Genomic DNA, 11,552 nt, shown 5'->3' with positions numbered 1-11,552 from the left:
TAAAATCTAATTTGTATATATTGAGAGAGAGATTTGTTTAGAAATAAAACTAAATAAAATGAGTAATAATAACGACAAGAATATGAAGGAATCTGAAACAACTCAAGAATAAAAAATGCTCCACATAAGGATATGTCTCCTTCAAATATTTCAACTTACATTGATGTAAGAAAATCAATTGAAAGAAACAAAAAGGAACCATATCTGAAAACTTAAAATAGACGATGAGCCACTCCTAAGTCATTGCAAAAATCTAACTTCAACTTTTCGTTTTCTTGCTTTGTTGTAAAATTGAATCTGTAGGGCTGTTTGGACTGACAATAAATTGAGCAATGAACATTTGTGCAACCAAAAGATAACTCATAAAAATCTTGGCATAAGAAAAAAAAAACTATCAAGAATATCAGGAAACAAAAATCAACCTAAAATATATTGTTTTAACACATATAAAGCAAGTAAATTAAAGAAAGTTCAAAATATATTTGTATTATACATAACTAACATCAGAAAGCAAAACGATTTCTTAGTGGAGAGATAAGTGTAAGCGTCTTGTATCTCAAGAATTATGAACATCGACGACTGCAATTAATGTCAACAATTATGGCTTTCTTTTATATGCAAGATGGAGAGAGCCAACACATGTTGTACCTTAAGAAATAAGGGAAGACCTTTAAACTTCTTCAATTAATATTTCATTATATAATTGCATTATTAAAAATGTACAAAATCATATATGATTCACATAACAAACTATACATGATTCGGGCGACTTTACTCTGCGACTTAAGTGGTCTCAAAAGTCGTCCGCTTCCATTTAATGTAAAATCACATGTGATTTTGTACATTAGAGACTTTTTTTCTTATTTTCTTAAATAGTTAGCGTTCTCGTTTGAACATTCATTTATTTATATTAATATAAATAAAAACATATGTATTTTATATATGGGAAAAGTCTTAAAAACCCAATAAACTTTAGTGTTTGGAATGATTAAGTTTTTAGACAATTTTTTTGGAATAAATAAATCTTTGAATATTTTAAAACATGTTAAATAACTCCTAAAATTTTCTAAAACTTGTTAGATACATTCTTATAACCTATATAACTGGTTAATATGGTAAAATAATGGAAAAGATCTGGAAAAAAAGCCAATGCACATTCATAATTTAAACTATTAAGTCCATAAATATTTTTTGAACTAAACGAGTACTTAGATCTATAAAATAAAACAAATATATCCAAAAATACTTACATTTTCAAAAAATACTTAAATTTAAAAAAGATTTTTGATAAAATCTATTTTAATCAAAAATAAATATATTTTGTTAGTGATTTTTCAAACTAAAAAAATAAAAAAAAAGATTTAAGATTACTAATTAAATTTATTTTAATTAAAAATAAAATATATCATGTATATGATTTTTCAAACTAAAAAAAAATTTAAAAAGATTATTGATTAAATTTATTTTATTTAAATAAATATACATTTTATTTTTAACTAAAATTAGTTTCATCAGTAAATCATTTTTAAATCTTTTTTTTACTTTTTTTAATTTGAGAAATCATATACGAAATATATTTTATTTTTAACTTAAAATAAATAAAATCAGTAATCTTTTTTAAATCTTTTTTTTATTTTTGAAAATCACTGACATAATAATTTTTATTTTTAATTAAAATAAATTTTATCAATAATTTTTTTTAAATATAAGTACTTTTTTGGTATATTTGTTTTATTTTATATATGTAAGTACTTTTTTTGTTCTAAAAGTGTTTAAGAACTTAATCGCTCAAAATATGAAAGCTTATTGGTTTTTTGAGCTTTTTTTCATTATTTTACCGCATTAATCAGTTTTATAGGTCATAAGGATGCATCTAACAGGTTTTAAAAAGTTCAAGAAGTTATTTAACAGGTTTTGAAATGTCCAAGTACTTATTTGTTTCAAAAAATTGTCTAAGAACTTAATCATTCTAAACACTAAAGTTAATTGGATTTTTTTACCCTTTATATATTTGTAGATTCTAATTTCATTTAAAAATGATAAATATGATCGAAATTCTTTTATTGAACCACCTTTTCGTCTTATTTTAATATATATATATATATATATATATTTTTTTTTTTTGATTGATTTTTGATGATTTATTTTTTCAATTGTCATTTACATAGAAATTTATATACATTGATGTACATAAAAATAAATGTATGTGCATTCTAATTTCATTTATAAAGAAAAAAAGATAAATATGATTGGAACTTCTCACTAAACCACCTCTTGATTCTTAATTTAATATATTTTTAATTATATATCGATATATTGATTGATTGAGAAATTTTAATGTATTTTGATATATATGTTGATTGATTTTGATGATTCATTTATTCAACTGTCATGTAATTAAAAATATACATTTATTGATTTAAAATAAAATATATGTAGTTTTATGTATTTGTGGATTCAAATTTCATTTACAAAAAAAATATTAAGTTAAAAAGGTAGGAAAATAAAAGGTTTAACAATTAATATGTTGATTGTATATCAAAAATAAATAAATAAAAGAATAAAGATAAATATGATAGAAAAATTTTCATTGAACAACCACTTGGTTCTTATTTCACAGACGGCATGTTGCACTGTGATAAAATTTATTTTGTTAGAAAATACGTAATTAAATTAAGGTGAAACGTAATTTCATAATAAATTGTAACATAAAAAGATGCTTGCATTGAGGTGTTTTTGTGTGATGATGATTACGATGTATAAGCACCAGAGAGGATAGTGTACATGTATCATTTTTTCATTCTCAACACACACCTTGACTCAGGGGAGGAACACAAGCTTTCTAACCGTAGGGGCCGAACCTGATATATTATATATTTTCAAAAATACACAATCCAAAATTAAAACGTAGTAAAACTCTAAAACTAGATGTCAAATATGAAAATGTCAAACATCGCTAATCAAAGTGAAACTCGTCGATCTTTCGTGGCTTTGAAGTCCTCCACAATTTCCTTGAGCGTTTATGCTGTAATATCACGTACATTAACAAGTCCAAAGAAACACTCTATAATGAATCATTCTTTATTAACAAATCTCAAAACAATAGACATTTGTTCTTTTATGAGACTCATCTCGTGCTTCGTTAACAAGTAAACAAAAACCTTCGACCACCAATCTCCTCACAAATTATTTGTCTCACCTTATTTGATATAAGATCAAATTTTCTTTTTGAATCAATGGCGACGTATATGATGCATATTTGGGAGCACACAAAATAACTCTTTAAGCTCAATGCTAAATTCACCAAGTGCCTCCAATATTTCAAGAAAATTCCCCCCCTGTTAATGGAATCTAACTTTTCATTGTGGCCTCTAAATGCAACCACTTGAAAGACTCATTGGCTCAAATAATAGCATTTTAAACCCAATCAAAGTATCAAACAAATTTGAACCTTATTATTAATCAAACAATTTCAAACAATAGCAGCTTAAAACTTGAATAGAAATATAGAATGAACCCCCCCCCCCCCCCCCGGGCGGTGATTTAGGGGTTGTAATCGGATTATTTGTTGAAGATGAAGTTAAAATCACAGAGATTCCACTTGCATTCGGATTTGGTTCTTCATGTTGCTCTTCCATGGAGATTTGAGAGGGTGAGATCGCGAGAGGCTGGAGGTTGAGACTCGACTAACTCGAGAGTGGTCAACGCGGGGAGGGAGGATATATCAACAGGTCTGTAATTTCAATAATTGAGACTGGAGATTGTAATTTTGTTCGTAAGTTGCTCGTGTAAATATGTCGGTCGATATGGTTATGTGGCGATGAAGAATCAACAGCTTTAGACCTTAGTTGGGCTAGATTAAAAGCTTAGTGGACTCCAGTACGGGGGTTTCGGATTAAAAAATTTGGAATTAGTAATTAAAAGCCCAAAATATGTATACTTAATGAATAAAAAAGCTCAAGGGCTATGGCCCTTAAAGGCCTATATGGCCTTCTGCCCCTGTCTTGACTTTAAAAACACAATAGTGAATGGATGAACCATACGATATGTAAAAGATCACATACCAAACTTGAAGACTTCAAATCTTTATAACCCAATAGATAAAATAATAATGCAATCAAAATCACAACATGAACATACATAAAATTATCATACGATTAAACTTACGATAAAAACATACTTAAAAATATAATGCAGTCAAAATCATGATACAAACATACATAACATTCTAATACACTCTAAATTACAAATCAAACTTGCTTAAAATCCTTATCTTAGATCATAATCATAAATTCCCACAACCCAAACTTGAAAACTTCAAATTTTCAAGACTTATTACATAAAAGTTAAAGAAATCGAGAACCTACAAACCGAAAAAATCGCTCAACATAAGTAAAAATTACATAGTGAACTTGAACACTTCAAATCTTCACCTAATACATAAGAGTTATAATGCAAACAAAATCACGATACAAACATAAATAAAATTATAATGCAATTAAAATCATGAAACACATAATATAAAATTATTACCTTATATTGCAACTAAAAAATCAAATACTGAACTTTAAGACTTCTTCAAATCTTCATGACATAATGCATAAAAACTATAATGCAATCTAAATAACGATATAAACATACATAAAATTATGGGAGAAGTGAAAAAAAAACTATGAAGATTATCAATAGTAAAATATAAGAAAAACCAAAGAGAAAGAAAATAAATTTAAAGATGTATATGATATAGATAGAATTTGAGAGCGTGCAAGAGATGAAAATGAATAATGGTTGTTGTTTTTATATATATAAATATTTATAATTGATTGATTGGAAAAGATTAATGATTTGGAATTATCATTTGAATTAATATAGAAAGAAATGAATGGTTTGGAGTTGAATGCAAATTTTTAACAAAAAAACATAAATTGACAAAAATATATAGTAGTGGATATTGAGAGAATGAAAGAGAAAAAGAAAAATAAGTTTCTAGGCTTTAGGAGAGGCCACCTCAAACACTTATGGTTTTTTCTTTAATCGGTATCATGCGTTGCACGATGACTAAAATTCGTGTTGAAAAAAAATGTACAAATTATTTTAATTGGTTTATTTTCATAAACTTGGAACATGTTGCAGGGTTTTATACAATATTTTTAACGATGAAATTGAGTGTAACTGAACATTAATATTCTCAATTTATCATATAAAAACTGGTATAATTAATAAAATAATTGTAAAATATATTAGACGTGTGATGAAAATTATTAATAACAACCATAGTTTATATCTACCGCATAACATACAATTTAATTGTACTTTAACTAAAATAAATTACTACAAAAATGACATATAATTGGTGTCATACTCTTCTTTTATTTTTCAACAATTTCATAATTATAGAATTATCTTGTTAATGGGTAAAAAATTTCATTGGTACATACGTCATTTGGAATCGATTGCATAGAATTATCCGATATCTTCAACCTTTTCATTTTTCATGTGTATAAGAGATTTACCATTTTCATTCACTCCATTAGTTACAACTTCATTCTCTATAACACTGATGATAATGGTACTGATCTCATTAGATTGTAGCATAACTTCGTTGTCAAAATTGGTCAAGTTGTATACAACAAATAACTAAATTCATAAAAACAATTAATCTATTTTTAATCATGATTAATTATAAATAGTTGAAGGTTATAAAGACAATATTTGAAGAACATCAACCGATTAATCAAAGTTTATATTTTCTTAAAATCTTAATTTCTCAAATGCAACATTAAAAACATTTATTACTATATAACAACTTAAGAATCAAAACTAAAATGTAGATTTTACTGCAGTTTTTGCTGTTAATAATGTCATATCATAATAAACAATATTCAAATGTTCTATTAACATTGTGGTGACTTTTAAGAAAAAAAAATATAAATGAGAATTAGGGTAATAATAAATCATGAAATTACAAAAGAAACAAAATCAATTTTAAATTGAGACTGGAGTAATAGTAGATTGAATGACTTACATATAATAATATATCCATGAAGCTTTCATGTTCTTCAACATGTTCAAATATTTTCATAGCTTATTTAGACAATGAAACAGATATAACATCAAATAACAAATTCATGCCTTTGATTGATCAAATATAGTAAGAGAAAGTATGAGAGTAAAGTTGTTTGACAACAACTCAAACCGTTAGGTAGCCAACTAAAAATGAAAAATCATAATGTGAAATAAATAAGAGAAAATGAATAGTTATTTAACATAAAGAAGAGAAAATAAATAATTAATAACATAAGAAAAAAAGAAAAATGAATAGCTGACTAATATAAATTGCAATATGCATGTAGAAGTACAACAATCCACATGCTTTTGATGAAAACATAAATTATATATAGGGATATAAAAGTCTTTAACATATTAAACATTTTTAAAAATAAAAATTTTGAGATTGGTTTTATTGATATAGTGTGTGCATACACACACACATATATATATATATATATATATATATATAAATTAAAATTCTAATAAAGTTTGTTTTAATTTATATTTACGTTAACAAATAACTATTTTTCTCAATTAAACGACAACTTTAAATTTTTCTGTTTAATGCCACAAAGTTCTAAAATTTCTCAATCAATGAAACGAAGTTTGAAATTTTTTATCTAATGTAACATTTGATGACGTGAATGTCCAATTTTGTGTCCACTTCATCTTAACTCTTTGGTAAATATTTCATAAATGGATATCCACGTCAAGATCAGTAAATTACATGTCAACAGAAGTATAAAATAGAAATATTCAAAACTTTGTTACAACGATTGGAGAAAAATTCATTACAGTACTAAATAGGAACCAAACTAAAGTTTGTTTCATTTTGATGCATTTTGCCTTTATTTAGAAGAACAACCCTCAATGATTTTTTAGGCTCAGCCCCCGACTCAACTACTAGTTTTTGTTTATATGTTTGTTTAGTACTAAATGAAAAAATAACTATCGATAAATTATTTGTTATGCTAGTTGTTTCTTCAACTAGCATACATATGTAAGAATTTAAGATTGAAAGTTCACTAAGTTCAACAAAAAATATCGATATCTATACTATACTATAAAGCATTTAACTAAAAGTCTTAAAAAATAAGAACCTATTATCATGCATTAAGTACAAATTTTTAATACATATTACTTAGAGGTAAAGTTTGCGTACATAAACATATCCCTCCCTCGACCCTACTTCAGGTGACACTCACTTGGCTTGTTTCATTTTAGGATAGGCCATTTAAATCTTTGAAAAATCGAGGGAGTCGTAGAGAAGAAGCGATGGATGAGCTTCAATTCTAAAACCGTTTCATAATTCTCTTGGAATAGGAGGCGATTGTTCAGTTTTTTTTTTATAGTGACACACATCGAATCACAATGATGACACCTTTAAGCGTCGTAACTTTTTCTACTACATTGGGACGATGAGCATTGGCATAAGTCACCCTACCTCTCGTATTAACCTTATGTATATATGAACATGAATAACTAGTGCGAAGAAATGAACTTGGATTGTTCGGTGTTGGCCTCACCAAGTTGGGTTTGTTGATTTGGGCCTAACCATATCCGATCCAACTATCTTAGTCTATGGAATTTAGGTACCGATTGGGCTTTGTTGGTCTGAATAAGGGTTCTATAAAGAGTTTAAAGGTATAACCGTTTGTAGAGGGGGATTGAATACAAACACACGAATTTCACTTTAAATTCTTTTATTGATATAAGAAGATTAATACAAGAATTTACAGATTGTTGCAGAATAAGATAAGGTAAGAAAAACCTAATCTAAACAATTTTTGAGAAATTACTGAACAGGTTTTGCACAAGAAATAGGTAAGTAGAAGAAGGTGTGTGTGAGTAGTGATGGCAAGAGGGAGGCTCCTCTCAGCTTTCTATACTCACCGCATTAAATGTGTTTTAGAAAGTACATTCCACGTGTCAAGAGATGAGTGAAATGCATGTCCTTGTCTTTAAGATATGCAGACTTTTGACTGCATATGAACAATGTTCTTCATGTAGTTGGTAAGCATGTGTGGAGACAATAAAGTAAATATGTACTTTTCTATGGAAAACATGGCTATATCCTTTGTGCGAAAAGGATAAGACAAAAGTTAATCTTGTTAAGCAAAACCCTTTAATCAGTGATAGTAAGGAATCGTTGAGGAGTCTTCACCTATTGCTGAGTCTTGGTCACATTTCACACTTGTTGTAGACAGTCTTATTATCACTGAATGTTCGCTTCAGATCATGAATAGACTGGTCTCTATCTTCAACATGCTGAAGGTTTCTTTTGTGTAAGTTTTATCTTTGAGGAATACTAAGGTTGTTGCAATACATGTTCAGTAATCAGTAATGATCGCTGAAACTAAGAAAAACAGAATTAAGTATTTTCACTAAGTATAGAAGAATTATCATCAAATCACTGAGAGAGTTTGGATCAATAGGTTCGACCTGATACGATAAAGGTCAACCCTTACAAGATTGTGATTAGGATGTAATATCCCCAACGATTGAAATGAGAACCAAGGTTTAATATGATGAGTATTTGTACACTTTTGTTTTGTTTTGGAAGACACAAGTCTATCATTATGATACAAAAATTAACAGCATGATTTATTCCTTATGGCAAACATTTTTAAAATGCTAACGATCATATAATATAATAAACTTTAATATTTTAATGTGACAACTCTCTATTAACAACACGTTTTTAAAAATGAGTATTTTTTATGATGTAATCTCTCCTTCAAAATGTAAATATGTTTTATTACAACTAGTTGTGTATTCGTACAATGCGGCAGGAGCCATGAATTTTAACGATTTTCAAGTTCCACTGGTTTTATTAGAGAAGATTTGACGATAATATAAGTTACAATTGGTCTTTACATATTAATACAATTTGAATAAATAAGAGTTATGGTTCCAATTACAGTTTATCGATGAAAAAAAATTGTATAACAGTTTAAAATCCAAAATATTTAAAATCCAACATATTTTAAATGACTCCACAAATTTTAAATGACTCTACAAATGTGTTCGATTTTCAACAAGAACAAAGAATCAAGAGATTGAGAGTGGGAGTTCTAGAGCAATTGAATGAGAGATGAATAATAGAATTTTTAATAACTCATGGTGAATATTAGTTTGAATCTCACATTGGGGGATGAAGAGAAGACATAGAGGTATAAGAGGGTGAAGGCATGAGTGAAAGATGTCAAAAGTATCTTGGAAACATAAAAAGAAAAGGTAATAATATGCATTGGTAACTTGTACTATATATTATTTTAATTGTAGATTAAGAGATTTTAAGATTGGATGCATAAAGTAGTAGTACTTAATGCATTATGAGTTATTTTTAAAACTTTATGCATAAATGTATAGTACTTTGTGCATTAAAAATTGTTTTTAAGACTTTTGATAAATCTGGTTTATAAAGTAGTATAGATAAACTTTAATTAACTGCTTTTTCAAAATGACAAACTAACTTTATAACTTTGGCTGATTTCTTAAGACAACGTCATTGATTTTAGCAACCAACGTCGGGAAAAAGAGCGTTGCCTATTCATGTCCATGCATGAATTGTGAGTTCTTAAAAAAAGAATATACGAACTTGACCCAAAAAAATTGTAAAAATACAATGGCATACACTACATACAACATCATACCACTTAATTAACCATCTGTTAAATCGGACAAGTATCTAGGATTTTCATCCGGCTCACGACACTCCTTCAAGGTAAAGGTTTTTGGGGCTAGAAAACCTTTACCACAAGTGGCTTGCTATAGAGGCGAGGGTTGTCTGCTTTGTCTCTCGTATTTCATGGCAGAAGGCTATGTAGACAACTATGTCGTGACTATTCCTAGGAGCCCTGTTCTTGCTTATTATTAGGATGAGATACACTGAGATGCACGGATCAATCCTTGTATCAAGCGCAATTCATGTGTGAGTTTAAGATTAAAGGTGATCAAGGGTTTAGCTCCCTTTTTACGCTTCTCACCTTAACTCTCATTCTCATATATCTAGGGTCGGGTTCAAGAAAAATCGTAGAAAAATAAAAAACTGAGGAACACCCTAGTAACCATTCATCTGTACAGTATGCACGTGTGCATACAAGTAATTTATAAGTATTTTTTTTAGTATGCACATGTACACACGCGCATGGAAACCAGAAAACATCTTCAGTTATTTATATGCATACGTGCATATACCGTACAGATGAACGATTATTAAGATGCTTCTCAGTTTTTCATTTTTAGAACATTTCACCTACCCCCCCCACACACGTATGAGGGTGGTTTGTACGGTTTTTACAAATGAGGGTGATTTTCATTTGGTCGCTCCTCTCTCTCTCTCTCTCTCTCTATATATATATATATATATATATATAGGGTTGAGTTCCAGTGAGAAGGAAAGTTACAGTGAGAAATGTAAAAAAAGATCTCTACTCTTAGATGCACATTAAGATGAGATGCATCGGATCAATTCCTGTATCAAACACGATTCATAGATGAGTTTGAGATTAAAAGTGATCAAATGTCCATATCCGTTTTTACGCTTCTCAGCTTAATCTCCTTCTCACGTGATCCTTCGCCTATACACACACACACACACACACACACACACATATATATATATATATATATATAGGAATTCAATCAAATGAGAACCACAAAAAGTTTACAAACCTTCGAGAACCGGTTAAAATTTACTTTTTGCATGATTTTTTTCTATCAAATGTTAGAATTTAATATATCGTTTCACATACATTTGTTTCATAATGTGATAGTTCCATATGCATGTGTTTCATATTGTGAAACTTTTTTCCGTATATTTTTCGTTTCATTAAGTGAACCAAAAAAAAAAGTTTCACATGGATTTTTTTCACCATATTAACATATGAGCATATGAAACAATAGTCAAAATCACAATCTTTAATGGAAAAGAATCGTGTTATTTTATATCGATTCTCATGAGTTTATAAATTTTTTCTGGTTCTCATTTGATTATTATTCTATATATATATACACACACATGTACACATATATGTTTTTTACTATTATCCAATGTGCGAATAATATCAAACAATTAAGTTGCATACTAAAAACTAAAAAGCAAAACACATAAAATATATGTAAAAAAAAATTAAAATCAAATAATCACATTACAAAAACCCATATTAGACTATGGTATGCCACAAGCTTAACATTGAGTGAGAGTCAGAGTTTTGAACCACGATGTGGTGCGATAACTGTCGTGACGAGTTTCTAAAGCACTGACGTATAAGGAATTGGGGATGGAAGGAGGCGACTATTGGGTGGGGGCAAGCTGGAGATCGCTTTTGGTGTGGTGGGAGAGGCATACCTTATTATAGTAGCAAATAACGTATTCTTAATTAAATATTATTTTTGAAAATAAAATTTAATTATTAATTATTTTGAATACTTATCAACGAAATACTTTTTTTTTTTTTAAAGTTATCAATTAATTAAAAAAATTAATGGATGTCAAG

This window comes from Cynara cardunculus (assembly GCF_001531365.2).
Source record: "Cynara cardunculus var. scolymus isolate 2C chromosome LG 17, CcrdV1, whole genome shotgun sequence".
In the NCBI taxonomy this organism is placed as follows: Eukaryota; Viridiplantae; Streptophyta; class Magnoliopsida; order Asterales; family Asteraceae; genus Cynara; species Cynara cardunculus.
The sequence above is the reverse complement of the archived record's forward strand: the minus strand, read 5'-3'. Positions refer to the sequence as shown.